Genomic DNA, 15117 nt, shown 5'->3' on the forward strand with positions numbered 1-15117 from the left:
CAATGGTGTGAATGAGCAGTGAAGTACACACGACATTTTGAAAGTAAACCTATATACATATATACATGTATATATATATATATATATATATATATATATATATATATATATATATATATATATATATATATATATATATATATATATATATATATATATATATATATATATATATATATATTTATATATGTGGGGGGGGGTTGTGTGTGTGCGAGAGAGAGAGAGAGAGAATATATGTGTAATAAAATTTAAAAGAAAAACAGACATCTGTCTTTTCTTGACATTAGCAATGCTGCAGCCTCAAGGTACTTCATTTGCCTTGTTCCTCTCCCAGACTTCACTGCTGGACCAGCACAAATGGACCCAGGACTTGCTTTCTTTTTCCCAAACCCTGTAGGTCTAGCCAACCCAATCATTGACCTCAGGAGTCATACCATCCCAAAACAAAGTAAGAGGTAGCTCTCTCCTGTGAGATTGTCTGACTCTTCTGAACCAGAGGAAGAGGATGAGTTAGCTTACAGATCTCAATGTACTTCCTTCTAGGTTATGACTTGGATGATGTGGACACCCTGTCCTCTGTTCCACTCTAGAGGGCATCTCATTTCTAGAGATCCTTTAGCTGATGAAAGAACATGTTTTTATTAAACCCTGCACTTCTTTGCTTGCACTAGGATTGTAGAGGGAGAAACCTCTGACTAGAGCCCATTTGTTCTGAATTTAATTAGCAGCCCATGTGGTTGGTGTCAAAGGCTGGGTAGATGAGCATGCCCATCCTAGTAAAGGGACAGGTTGGGGCCCTTGGCCTGTTTGGCACACTGCTCCACATATGAATCAGCATCAGTTGGTAGCTGAAGGCATCTCATGACTAGAGGGTAGAGCATAGGGTGACATGGGCATGACTACTCAAGCTGGTAAATGTAGTCCTTGTCAGGGTGAGTAGAGGAGTATACACACACTTCTCATACAGGTATAGCTGTCTTGTGAAGTGACACAGTGCCTAAATCGTCTCCAGATGGTGGGATTAGGATATATAAATATATATGATGTCATGGCTTTGTCATCAGCTATAGAACAAAGTAACCAATGGCTGCTTGGATCACAGTCCCTTCAGAACAGATTTGTGCTGCCATTGCTGATACTCAGCATTGGGGAACTAATGAGATTGTGCCACATGTGATGAAGGATTTAATGGTTGGTAAGATGGAGCAAAAAGGATAAAGAAAAAAAGATATATGGACCTTTTAGATCTAGGCACTCCCATACCTCTGAACTATACAGATTTTCACAAAATGTCCAGATTTTCACCTCGTATTTTTGACCTGTTACTTGTAAAATTATGGTTTACTGGCAAATCATTGCCAAATCTTTGAGGACTGAAGTAAAAAATTAATGATAGATATTTGAGATTCAGATTTCATACGCTTCAGAAAATTCACGCCAATGCAAAACCTGTTATTCTATCAACCTTCTAAGTTTGTAAGAGCAATATTTCAAAATTGCTCCTATTTTTGGGCCTTTGTCCCCCCATTATTTATGGCTTTGTCCAGATTTCTTAATCTAAGAGGTTGACAGCTGTGGGCACTCCTAGAACTCTTGCTGCCCTTCCCATTTCTGAGACATTTCTGGATATCTTTAACACAAAATCCTTGGAATCAGACACCTAGCCACCACCCCTAGAAAATCCATGGCCCAGGGCTCCTTCAAAATTTTAATACAAAAATCTATTGGCAGATCTCACAATAATGTCTGTAGATGCTGCCTGATGGTCAAACATCATTACTGCTAAAGATGCTCTTCCAAATGACCAGGAGACCAACACCAGCTGTGTCCCCTTGTAGTTTCTTTTTTTGTTTTTTTTGTTTTTTTTTTAATGGTCAGGAGTGTAAAGTCTTATACTGCTTTGGGAAGAAGGTCCACACTGCAGCTAAGATACCTATGCCATCAGAACCATTACCTGGCAAATGCATATTGTTATATACCTGGAATACGTTCTCTACAAGTTGGTGGATATGTTAGGGGAGAACTCCCCTAAGAGGAGCTGAAAGCAAAATTAGAGAAACTCATTAAAAATAAATAAATAAAAAGCAGAAGGAGATATGGCATCTTGAAATGCTGTGGCTGTATTAGCCAAAGTGTTGGTTATAATGTCAGTAGTTAGGAGCATTGCTTTGCTGAGGATCTAACCTCTTTTAGATGACTTCAAGGTGCAACTCCTTAATGACAAGGTGGATAAGGAATTCTGTCTGGACACCCTCATCCGCAGCACTTAATTAATGAAAAGGAAGCATGCAACCATTTAAAAGGCATTTCTTTTTTTTTTTTCAAAACAGGTTTATTGTTTTAACATATAAGAGAAATTTCATAACAAATTTATACAAGTAATTAAAAATAGGTATTATTATAATATTCAACAAAACAACTAAAGTATTTACAAAGACATCCACTACAATCAGATCAATTAATTAAACTAAAATACCATGCTATTGAAATTAAAATTTTTTTAACAAATTTTGTAAATTATCCCATACAATAAAATAAGATGTTTTTCTGTTTGTTCTAGTCCTAATTGTGTTTATTTCCATATGGCACACTATATTCATAACATTTTTAAATTCATTGAACGAAGGAGGTGTATCTGAAATCCAATTTCTAGTTATTATTTTCCTAGCCACTGCTAGAATAGACCATAACAAGGGAAGCTTAACCTTTTAACACTTTGAGGTACAGGTGTGTTGAATAATATAAGAGATTTAGAAATAATGAAATTATCTGTAAAAAGAGCCTGCAAAAATTCATTAATTGACTTCCAGTATTCTTTCAATTTTATACAGTCATAAAACATATGAGCCCAGTCAGCATTAATTTCTACATTACATCTCTTACATAGATTATCTTTATTATTTATTTTATTCATCATCAAAGGTGTATAAAAGATCTATGTAAAATTTCCATGTATAAAGTCTCCAGACAATGGAAGACGTAGTTCTATAAGCAGATTCCAATATATATATTGTTTATCTTGTTGATTTGGTGGGTCCCCATTAATAGAAGTGAAATAATTCCAGTATGAATCTACACTGTAAAAAGTTTCTTGTCTGATAACTTTATGTATGTATGAAAGTTTACCTTTGTCAAAAACTTTATGTTGTAAATTTAATATCAAGTAATCAATCAGTGTTGGAATAGATTCTTTAACAGTTATATACATTAAATCTATTTTATTAATGAGATGTTGTCTAAAGGTCTGAACCTCTAACCAGCAAGTTTCTCTTAGATCAAATTCTTGTTTTAAGAAATCTAGATTTTTAACTTTATTATCAGATATCAACTGATACCAGTACTTTAGATCATTATCTATAGCTAAATGAGTTCCTTCAGAAGTAGATGACAAAAGCATACCCTGAGTATACATTATAGGAAATACAATAAAATTCCATTCCCTATACTTAGGGTGCATGAATATAAAGTTACGATAACTAATAATAATAATATTTAATGGGTAACAAACCATATGTTTAGGTGTAATAGGTGAAGTACAAAATTCCTTTAGTAACCATAACATGGAGTTATTTACAATCATATTTTTATGTGTTAAGGAGATTTTCATGAAGTGTATACTAATTAGCTCCCAATAATCTTTCCATTTTGTGACATATGACTGATCTATTAATAAAGTAATAACTTTACAATAGAAGAGATAGTATATAAATTAAAGTCTGGACAAGAAATACCCCTTGAGACCAGCTATTAGTATGTTTCTTTAATGCAATCCTAGGTCTATTAGGTGCCCATAAGAAATTTAACATTAGTGTGTTCAGTTTCTTGATAATTATTTTTGTAGGTGGAAGTATTATTGATTGTATTAAGTATAAAATCTTGGGAATATTATCATTTTAATAATTGTAAGTCTCTCCTCCATAGTAAAAACATATTATTCCAGGTATTAAAAAGATTTTGTATATTAAGAAAACAGGTATTATAATTATTATATATAATAGATTTAATATCTTTAGATAGTATTATACCTAAATAAGTTATCTGACCTGAATTGGGTACATATTTAGTAAAATCACTAATGAGAATATTTTTTCGTGTATATATAGGTAGTATTTTAGTTTTTCTTCATTGAATATTAAACCAGAAATACTTTTAAAATTCATCATGTTATCAAATAGAGACTGTATAGAAGAATTAGATCATGCTGATGTAATTAGAACATCATCTGCAAAAAGTTGAATTTTGGATGTTGTATTTTCATCTATTTCAAAACCCTCTATGTCAGTACTGTTTCTGATCAAATTAGCCCAAGGCTCCATTACTAAAGTGAATAATAGTGGAGAAAGTGGACATCCTTGTTTTGTACCTTTAAGAATGGGTATTTTTGTGAAACATATGTTCCTACCTTAATATAAGCCAACGTTCCTTTGTATAAATGTTCAATTAGATTTACAAATGCATCCGAGAAGTTTGTGCACTTCATTAAGGTAAACAGATAGTCCCAACTTACTGAATCAAATGCTGAACTTATATCAAGACTAATAAGTGTTAAATCTTTCTTTTCCTATTTGCAAAATCTATTAATGTTAAAGTTCTTCTTATATTATCAAAAGTATTTCTGTTTACAATGAAGCCTGTCTGATCTATATCTATAATGCCGGAATGATTGTCTTCAATCTATCAGCAAAGATATTCATAAACATTTTATAATCAACATTAAGTAGTGAGATGGGCCGATATGAAGAACATCTAGTTGGATCTTTATTAGGTTTTAAAATTGGCGAAATAAATGTATATTGCCAAGATGGGGGGGGGTTATTAACTCAGTTTGGGCCAAAATAAAAACCTTATGTATTAATGAATATGTATTTTTAGAAAGGATTTTATATATCTCTGGTATAATACCATCATTACCCGGTGCTTTGTTTGATTTAAGCTTATTTATTTGTGTAATAACTTCTGTATATGAAATACTCTTGTCCGATAGTTTAATCTGTTGTTTATTAAGCTTTTATTCATATTTGTGGTTATAAACTCCTTTATTTTATCTTTAGGTTCCATGTTAATATTATTATGGTTAATTTTGTGAAAGTGATTTCTAAATTCATCTAGTATTTCTGGTATACTAGAAACATTCTTCTTTTCCTTAGAGAAAAGATTTCTTTGATATGGTTTTGTTTATTCAACCTTTTGTTTTATTTTTAATTCTATGTAAGTATTTGGGGCTTATTGAATAAGACAAAACTTGTATTTCTCTAAAGTTATTTTAACTTTATGAGTTAACATTTCTTTGTATTTCTCATTTAGTTTGTTTATTTCTTCAATAACTTTCTTGTCCATAATATTTTCTTTATTATTATGTTTATAAGAGTCTAATTTACTTTGAATATCTAACAATTCCTTATCACAAGATTTCCTTTTATTATTATACCATCTGATACTTTGTCCATATAGATATGATTTTAAGGCATCCCAAACATAAACAATGGAGACTTCAGGAGTGTTATTTATGTCTAAAAATGTTTTACTTCTGAAAGTATATATTCTTTATAGACTTTTAGTTGAGTTAAGTATGCTGGTATCCTTTTGAACTGAACATTATGAGTATTTTTTATCATGAATTCAAAAACAATTGAATTATGATCAGATATAGGACATGAAATGATTTTGGAATTAATTAAATATGTTACCATCTGGTTAGAAATAAAGACCCTATCTATTTTTGAATAAGTTTTGTATCTGTTAGAAAAAAAGGTGTATGGTAATGATTTTCAATCTATCTGATTATTAATATCATTCAAATGATAAGAATTAGCAAAATCCTTTAAATGTTTTGCATTAGATGTAATTCTTCTCTTTCCTATAGTGGTAGTATCACTTTCATGTAGTATACAATTAAAGTCACCAGCTAAAATAATATCTCCTATAGAGAATGATATGATCTTATCAAGATGATGTTTCACTGTATTAATACCAATTCCAGGTATCCAATATACATTAATTAAAGTGTAAGTCTTCCCATTAATTTGTATTGTAACCATACAAAACATTCCTTTGTCATCCTGATAAGACTTAATGGTTTTAGGAATGGGCATACTTTTATTCCATAAAATAGCCACTCCTCTTTTTCTGAGTGTGCTCTGAACTAACCAATACTGTATATTTGTTTGTGGCTAGTTTATCAATATCTTTTTCAAGAGATGGGTTTCTTGTAGGAAGACTAAGTTGGCCTTATGTAAATTAATGTATCTTATTAGGCTTGTTCTTTTACATGGATTATTCAATCCATTAATGTTTAAAGAAATTCCTTTTAAAGATGTCATTTGGCATTTTAAAACTTAAGAATCTTATGATCAAAATAACAAATAACAAGATAAGTAATGTTACATCTCCTCCTTTAGGTGTACCTTTAAATATAGCTGTATTTATTGAATCTCTTATGGGATTTCGTATAGGATTCAATTTTGTTTGTAGTGACAATGAATGTACAAAATATATTGTGGATGTCAAAACTATATACAAATAACAATGAACAAGTGAAAATAATGTAAGGATTAAACCTTGCATCCAGCCTGGAGTTGTAAACTCCAACTTAGAGTAGTATTTACCACTCAAGTTAACCCCTACCCTAAGCAGCAGTACGTCAGCTACCACCTTATCAATTTAATACTAGTTATATTTAACTGAAGTTAACAGTTTTCAATTCAATTATCTAGCAAGACAAGACTACACATTTGGTAAAACAGCATCATATAAACTAAAATAAACCTTTTTTTTTTTTTTTTTTTAAAACTGTTCATACTACTATATACATCCATGTAATATAAAACACTTGTATGCAAATAGCATTCAAATAATCTTGATGTTAGAAATCAAGAGGAGAGAAAATAAGTTCTAACATTCATTTAAATCAAAAACTTTGGCTAATATGATTCAGACATTACATATATTAGGATGCATCTATTTTCTGTCATGTAAATACTGTTAACAGCTTCCAAAAACCTTGAATTGCTTGTATATGAGCATTTACTCAAACTTATTATTGCCAATAGAATAAAATATTGTATTCATAGAAATTGTTATAAATCATACTTCATAGTTAGCAGATTCTCAGAAACATTTATATACATATCTACACACACATACACACACACACACACACACACACACACACACACACACACACACATATATATATATATATATATATATATATATATATATATATATATATATACATACATACACACATACACACATATACACATATATATATATATATATATATATATATATATATATATATATATATATATATATATATATACATGCATACACACACACACATACACACACACACACACACACACACACATACACACACACACACACACACACACACACACACACACACACACACACACACACATACACACACACACACACACACATACACACACACACACACACACACACACACACATACATATATATATATATATATATATATGATCTCACTGAGTTGTATCTTTACTGAGCACCATCTTACATTGTTGTCCTTCAATAAATCTGTCTGCTTTATACAAAATAATGCACAGCAAACACATTTTAGTAACCAGATTTTACAAACATGCTATACTACTGCTTTAAAATATATCACATGACAATTTCTTCCAGTATAGAGTTATAAAATTATTTATGCTTGTCAATCAGATGAATTAAATGAGTTATAGTAATGTATATGTTTGGGACATAGGTTTTTAACACATATTATTAATCTGCTATTCCTGTATCTGTGATGTGTCAGTGTGATATCTAGGTCAAAGGTGAGACCAGCTGCTTTCAGCTTCTCTGTGAGAATTCTGAGAGTTGAAGCTTTTGAAGTAGCTCATGGACACTGTGCATGAGACAGCCCACATCCCAGATTGTCTCTCTTAACATTTTGGCGGGAAACTTATTAAAACTAGTGACAAACATTCATTTAGCAGTGTAAATGCATCTAAACATGACAAAACCTTCACAATGCATTCTACAGGTTATTACAGACTCTATGTAAGTGAAATCAAGCCCAAAATTATTAATAATTAACAAAACTCAACATTTTTGTCCCAACTCAACTCCTATGCGAATCTTATTATTTACTGTGTCTATATGATCAAAAGTATTCTATATATTAATAAAGAAAAGAAAAGAGAGTAGAAAGTAAAAGGGTGTAAGGCAGAAATAAAAAAATGTAAGAGAAAGCTATAAGAAGTATATACAATAGAATATTACTTACTGTTTATATTAATAGAGTTAAAATAAAACATATTATTTATTATTATTTAGTTCTAATTATTATTAGTTAAAGCATGACAGATTATTTACAAACAAGCATAAGCAGTGTAATCAAGAAAGTATAATTAGGTAGTGTCATTCCTGTATCTGTGATGTGTCAGTGTGATATCTAGGTCAAAGGTGAGACAAGCTGCTTTCAGCTTCTCTGTGAGAATTCTGAGAGTTGAAGCTTTTGAAGTAGCTCATGGACACTGTGCATGAGACAGCCCACATCCCAGATTGTCTCTGTTAACATTTTGGTGGGAAACTTATTAAAAACTAGTGACAAACATTCATTTAGCAGTGTAAATGCATCTAAACATGACAAAACCTTCACAATGCATTCTACAGGTTATTACAGACTCTATGTAAGTGAAATCAAGCCCAAAATTATTAATAAGTAACAAAACTCAACATTTTTGTCCCAACTCAACTCCTATGCAAATCTTATTATTTACTGTGTCTATATGATCAAAAGCATTTCTATATATTAATAAAGAAAAGAAAAGAGAGTAGAAAGTAAAAGGGTGTAAGGCAGAAATAAAAAAAATGTAAGAGAAAGCTATAAGAAGGTTATACAATAGAATGTTACTTACTGTTTATATTAATAGAGTTAAAAATAAAACATATTATTTACTATTATTTAGTTCTAATTATTACTGGTTAAAGCATGACAGATTATTTACAAACAAGCATAAGCAGTGTAATCAAGAAAGTATAATTAGGAATAGCATTTGAAGAACATATAAACTTTTAAAGGAAAAAAAAATGTATCAAATTACTGACCTTAGTTTTCCTCTTCAGAAAGAGAAACAAGTTAAATCACAGTTTGCCATTAAATCTCCAGATATTTTGACTAGTTATGAAACAAAACATTTCTTTGCATTCAGAGAATAACTTTGATTAAATCTTTTTCAAAATATTTGTTGCTTCTTGGAAATGCAGGAACTATATTTAAAAAGATTAATAATAAAATAAAATGATGAGAGAGAAAAAAACATAGTACAAATCATTTGTTTTTTAGTCTCTTCTTCTTCTCTGAAGTCTTCCACGAAGTTTCAGTTGCCAGTCTCTTTAACGAAGGACTAGCCCATTCCATTTCTTCTATTTTTCCAAAATCTTATTTTTTGATAAACAGTAAAGCAGAGTCTAAGTCATCGAAAATTTTAGGACCATCAGGAAGGAAGATTTTAAGCTTGGCAGGAAACAGAAGGTATGTTTTAAACTGTGCTTTTTTAAGCTCCCTTATTAGTGGCAGAAAAACTTTTCTTTTAGCTAATACCATGGAAGAATAGTCATTGTCAAAACACACAGTTGTTTCATTAATCTTAACAGGAGCTTTAGCCCAAGCAGATTTAAGAACCATCTCTTTATCAAAAGATGATAGAAATCTAACTATAACTGATCTAGGATAGTTTTTGTTAGAGTTAGTATTAGCTATAGATCTATGTGCTCGTTTGATACCAAAAGAGAATGCTTCTGGTAAATCTAAAGTTTTAGGGAGCCATGTTGTTAAAAAAGAAGTAATATTGTTACCTTCAATATTTTCTGGCAGTCCAAAAATCCTAATGTTATTGCGCCTAGATCTATTTTCCAGGTCATCCAGCTTTGTTTGTAAATGTGTATTTTGTTTCAGCAGAAACTCAATGTTGATTTCCTCTTCTTGTATTCTATTTTCCATGTCATTCACAGCTTCTTCTATGCCTGTCATCTGGATCTTCTGTTGTTGCAGGTCCATATGTAACAAGTCTATTTGTTTTGTAGTTATTTCTATGAAAGTGTCTATTTTAGTATCCATTTTATCCATCTTAGCAGTAAGTTGCTGGACTATAATTATCAGAGACTGAAGTTCTTTCTTGATGCTGGAGTCTTGAGAATTTGTCTTACTGGAACTCATTTCAGACTGATACACTGACAGGAAAATTTCCAAAGTAATTTCTGACAGGAATATTATTAAGATTTCCTTTCTTTTTTAGATATAGTTCAAGAACTATATAAAACAAACATATTTAGAAAGAAAATTACTTCAAAAATTAATTTTTTAAGTAATTAATTCCTGTCAATGTAATGAAATTGGTGGAGCTGAAGAAATCTGTTGCTAATCTGTGTTCATCCTTGGCCACGCCCCCTTTAAAAGGCATTTCTGAAGTACAAATGACAAAGTCAAAAAGGGCAGACTGGGAGCCAATAGGGCTGGGATCATAACCATCTACTTCATTACTGAAGAACTCTGAACAATGCCAAAAAATGTGGGAATAAAGGCCCCAAATCAGGTAAGGTTTCCAAATGTTATTCTTAAGTCTTAGATAATTTAGAAAGTTAATACAACAACAGGTTTTGCATTAGTATTCATTTTCTGAAGAACATGAACTGTGAAACTGTAGTGTCTGGCATTATTAACTAACTGTAAGCCTCAGATGTTCACCAGGAAAAATCAAAAACTTTATGACAGTCAGGGTACAAATATTAGGCAAGATCATGGACACTTGAGAGGTATGGCTGGAACACAGACACTGAGCATATATTAACTACTTACCACTTCTGCTCCACCCACACTGTCAAAACTCCACCTAGCCATTTAACCTCCAGCTCAGTCAGGCTACCCGCAGAATTAGAAATGGGGGATTTGGTTGCATTTGCAGGCAAATGGAAGGGCATTACAAGGGACAGGCAGGTGGATATTGCAGATTATCTTCCAGGGAGAGAGGGAGGGTGGGGAAAAGTTGCATTTTTTATCTGTCCCAAACATAGGGGTTTCCACCTGTGCCAAGGGACCAGGTTCATTTTGTGATGTCACATCTGCAGAACTGTGGCAACAAGTAGCAATAGTGGAGGTTTCATGGAAGGAAGAGTTTATAGTTTTCACTTCAGAGCTTTCTGTTGCCAAGAGAAAAAGGACCTCCAAGGCCTGTCCTCAATCTTTCTAATCTGAAAAAGTGTCTGAAGGTCACAAAATTCAGAATGCTTACTTTACATTCCTTCCTGCTTTTCTGTTTCACTCAGGCCCAGAGGGTGACCCTGGATTTGAAAGCTGCATACCTGTATGTGCCCATACACAGGGACACCAGATTTTTTTTAAGCTTCAAAGCAGGGGAAAACACAAGACATTTTATTTGCTTATGTTTTTGGTTAGCTACTGTAAGCAGCATTGTTACAAAATATTTGGTCCTGGTAATAGCCCATTGCAGAAGCAAGGGCATTCACATATACATATAACCTTGTTCAGTACCAATCCCAAGGCCAATAACCTGTATTATAAACTATTTACAGGACCTGGGATTTTCCTTGAATCTTTCCAAGTGCAATATGAACATATCAGGCACAGTGGTCTTCAGCTGGATTCTCACCAGCTGAAGATTTTTCTTTGCCAAGATAAAGTGGCATTTATTCCCCCATTTTTATTAAAAATAGCCAGGAGATGTCACACCAAAACAAGGGAACTCTTGAAGATTCTGTAGTACAAAGCATCCAGTATCCTTATGAATCTACTGGAAAGGATACGCATGAAAAAAATCACACTGGTACCTTTGTATCCTCTGGCAGTAACATGTCTAGTCCTTAGAGGAAAAACATTCACAGTCCCTTGATACAAAGTTTTCAGAAGGCAATATTGTGATGAAGCTTTCACCTGCAAAATAATGCAGACACTCTTTTCCAAGAGCCTTCTAATCTCAAGTTCTAATCATACCCATCTTGGACTTAGCATGGGAGGATCATACAGTAAATCTGTGAGCCCATTACAAAGAGAGCAAGAATCTTCTAACAAAGTATATATTTGACTGAAAGCTCACTTGGTCGAAGTTCATTTGGTCGAAAATGGAATATAGCCCCTGCCCCACTGCAGTGCAACCCTGGAGTCAGAATATTAAATAAGGGGGGATTGGGGGGCACAGCCCCCCACATTGGGGGGTGTGGGTGGCATAGCCCTCCACATTATGCCAATAGTTTTTACTAAAGATATATATATCAATGCATTTCTAATGGATATACCTTCTTATAATAGTGAATACATTAAAATTATGTGGGGGCTACAACCCCCCACACCCCCCATTGTGGGGGGCTGTGCCCCCCACCCTCCCTTATTTAATATTCTCACTCCAGGATTGCACTGCAGTGGGGCAGGGGGTATATTCCATTTTCGACCAAATGAACTTTGACCAAGTGAGCTTTCAGTGAAGTGCAATGCCTGGTATCATTTTCGACGAAGTGTAATTCAACCAAATGTATGGAATCCATATATTTATATATATATCTATATCTATATCTATATATATATATATATATATATATATATATATATATATATATATATATATGGGTCTAGGACATTTCACTGAAAGCACATTTCACTGAAACTCAAATGACTGAACACAAATCACTGAAAGCACAATTCACTGAAAACTCAATTCACTGAAACACATTTCACTGAAAGTTATATATTGCCTTTTCCCCACTGTAGTGCGACCCTGGAGTTAGTATATATAGCAAGGAGGGATGTGGGGGGCATAGCCCCCCACACATTTTAAGTATATATTATGTTCGGAAAAGAGTAATATATTGGAATTGCAAGTATCCATGTATATAGTTCAAAATATTTAAAATATGTGGGGAGCTACATCCCACACACACCCCAATGTGGGGGGTAGTGCCCCCACACACACCCCTTACTATATATACTAACTCGAAGGTCACACTACAGTGGTGAAAAGGCCATATATAACTTTCAGTGAAATGTGTTTCAGTAAATTGAGTTTTCAGTGAATTGAGCTTTCAGTGAAAAGTGCACACTAATTTGACTTTCAGTGAAATGTGCTTTCAGTGAAATGTCCTAGACCCATATACATATATATATATATATATATATATATATATATATATATATATATATATATATATATATATATATATAGATCCCCTACACTACACTAACACACCACAAAGCCGACACCCAAAAAGACCGACAACACACAATACCGAAAACTCACAAAACCGAACACCATAACACCGACACACAAAACATAAACTACACATTACACACAACTATATATGCGCTAACCTTAACCCAAACCCTAACCCTAAGGTCTGCCACTACCGCACACTTACCCTACCCGCACCCTAACCCTAAGTCCGACACTACCACACACTCACCTTTCCCGCACCCTAACCCTAAGTCCGACACTACCGCACACTCACCTTTCCTGCACCCTAACCCTAAATCCCTCACTATCACACACTTACCTAATCCGCTCCCTAACCCTAAATCCCTCACTATCGCACACTTACTTTATCTGCACCCTAACCCTAAATCCCTCACTATCGCATACTTACCTAATTCGCTCCATAACCCTAAATCCCTCACTATTGCACACTTACCTGATCCGCACCCTAACCTTAAATCTCTCACTATCGCACACTTACTGAGTCGCGCTCACAAGTTGCCCATGTCAGTATGTCGGCTGTCGGGATTTCACCTTGTCGCTCATCTGTGTCGTCGGCCTTCTGGTGTCAGTCTTTTGGGTGTCGGCTTTGTGGCGTGTCAGTCTAGTGTAGGGGACCCATATATATATATATATATATATATATATATATATATATATATATATATATATATATATAGAGAGAGAGAGAGAGAGAGAGAGATATCAAAGAGATGATGACAGCCATGCTGGCTGTCAATTCTTTCAAACAAATTGGCAGACCAAGAGTCTTACACCTGATAACAGACAACACAACTATTATGTGGCATGTCAGTAAGCAGAGTAAATGGAAGGAACCTCCTACATTCCATCTCTGCAAAATGCGCCAACAAAGCACCATAAAAGAAGGTTATACTAATCCCTGTCCCCTGACTTACTGCCTACATAAAACAATCAAAGAGACAAAGCATGGCAATCATAGCATTCAAACTAAACTTAATCAAACTATGGACAGTGTAATACATTACATCATCAGTCTAGACTCCTAACAAAACTGGAAAAGAAAAACTACTACATAAACTTGCAGCAATCTCAATCTAGCAAACCTAAGCATTTTTAGGCAGCAATTAACAACCGCCTTCATGCAGGCAAAACTATAAAAGCAGCTTCCCCAACATATAAAACACACACAGATATCACCAAAACATTTAATAAATGCATCATATATGCAGCTAGCTCCCTTATCCATAACCACTCTCTCTGCACACCCCATCATCTCCACTCCATTCAGCTATCACCAGCCCTAGGTTCTGCCTCATACCTTTCCCTACTTCAATTATAAAAATATCACACAAAAACAGAAATTTAGCAGCTGACAGCCTTTGTGCAGACTCCGATAAAATAGCAGTGGATGCACTGGCCGATCCAGTATCCATACTAACAAAACAGATACATTCTGGAATTTTCATTTATTTATTTTATTTTATTTTACATTTCTTTACCGAGATAGTCCGACTGGACACATGTCCATTTACAGCGGAGACCCGAGGAGTAAAGCTCCACATTCAGTACAGAAAAACAAATAGTTTAACAATATGATAACAATATGATCATCTATACAGAAGCAAAATAACTAACAATAGATAAAAAATCAAGTTTCGATACAAAAACAAAATTTAACACTAGATAAAAAATGCAACTTTTGATACAGAAACAGAAATTGACACTAGATAAGTATTATAACTGACTATAGAGACAGACAGAGGGCAGGATTCACGAAGCCTCCGTGTAAGAGTTATAACTCACACACGGAGGCTGCAGTTAAACTGAGTGATGTCAGCATGCTCTGCATATTCATGAGAGCATGCTGAATCACACTTAAGGCCAA

The sequence above is a fragment of the Protopterus annectens genome, chromosome 2.part0 (assembly GCF_019279795.1).
Source record: "Protopterus annectens isolate FY-2018-M chromosome 2.part0, PAN1.0, whole genome shotgun sequence".
Taxonomy (NCBI): Eukaryota; Metazoa; Chordata; order Ceratodontiformes; family Protopteridae; genus Protopterus; species Protopterus annectens.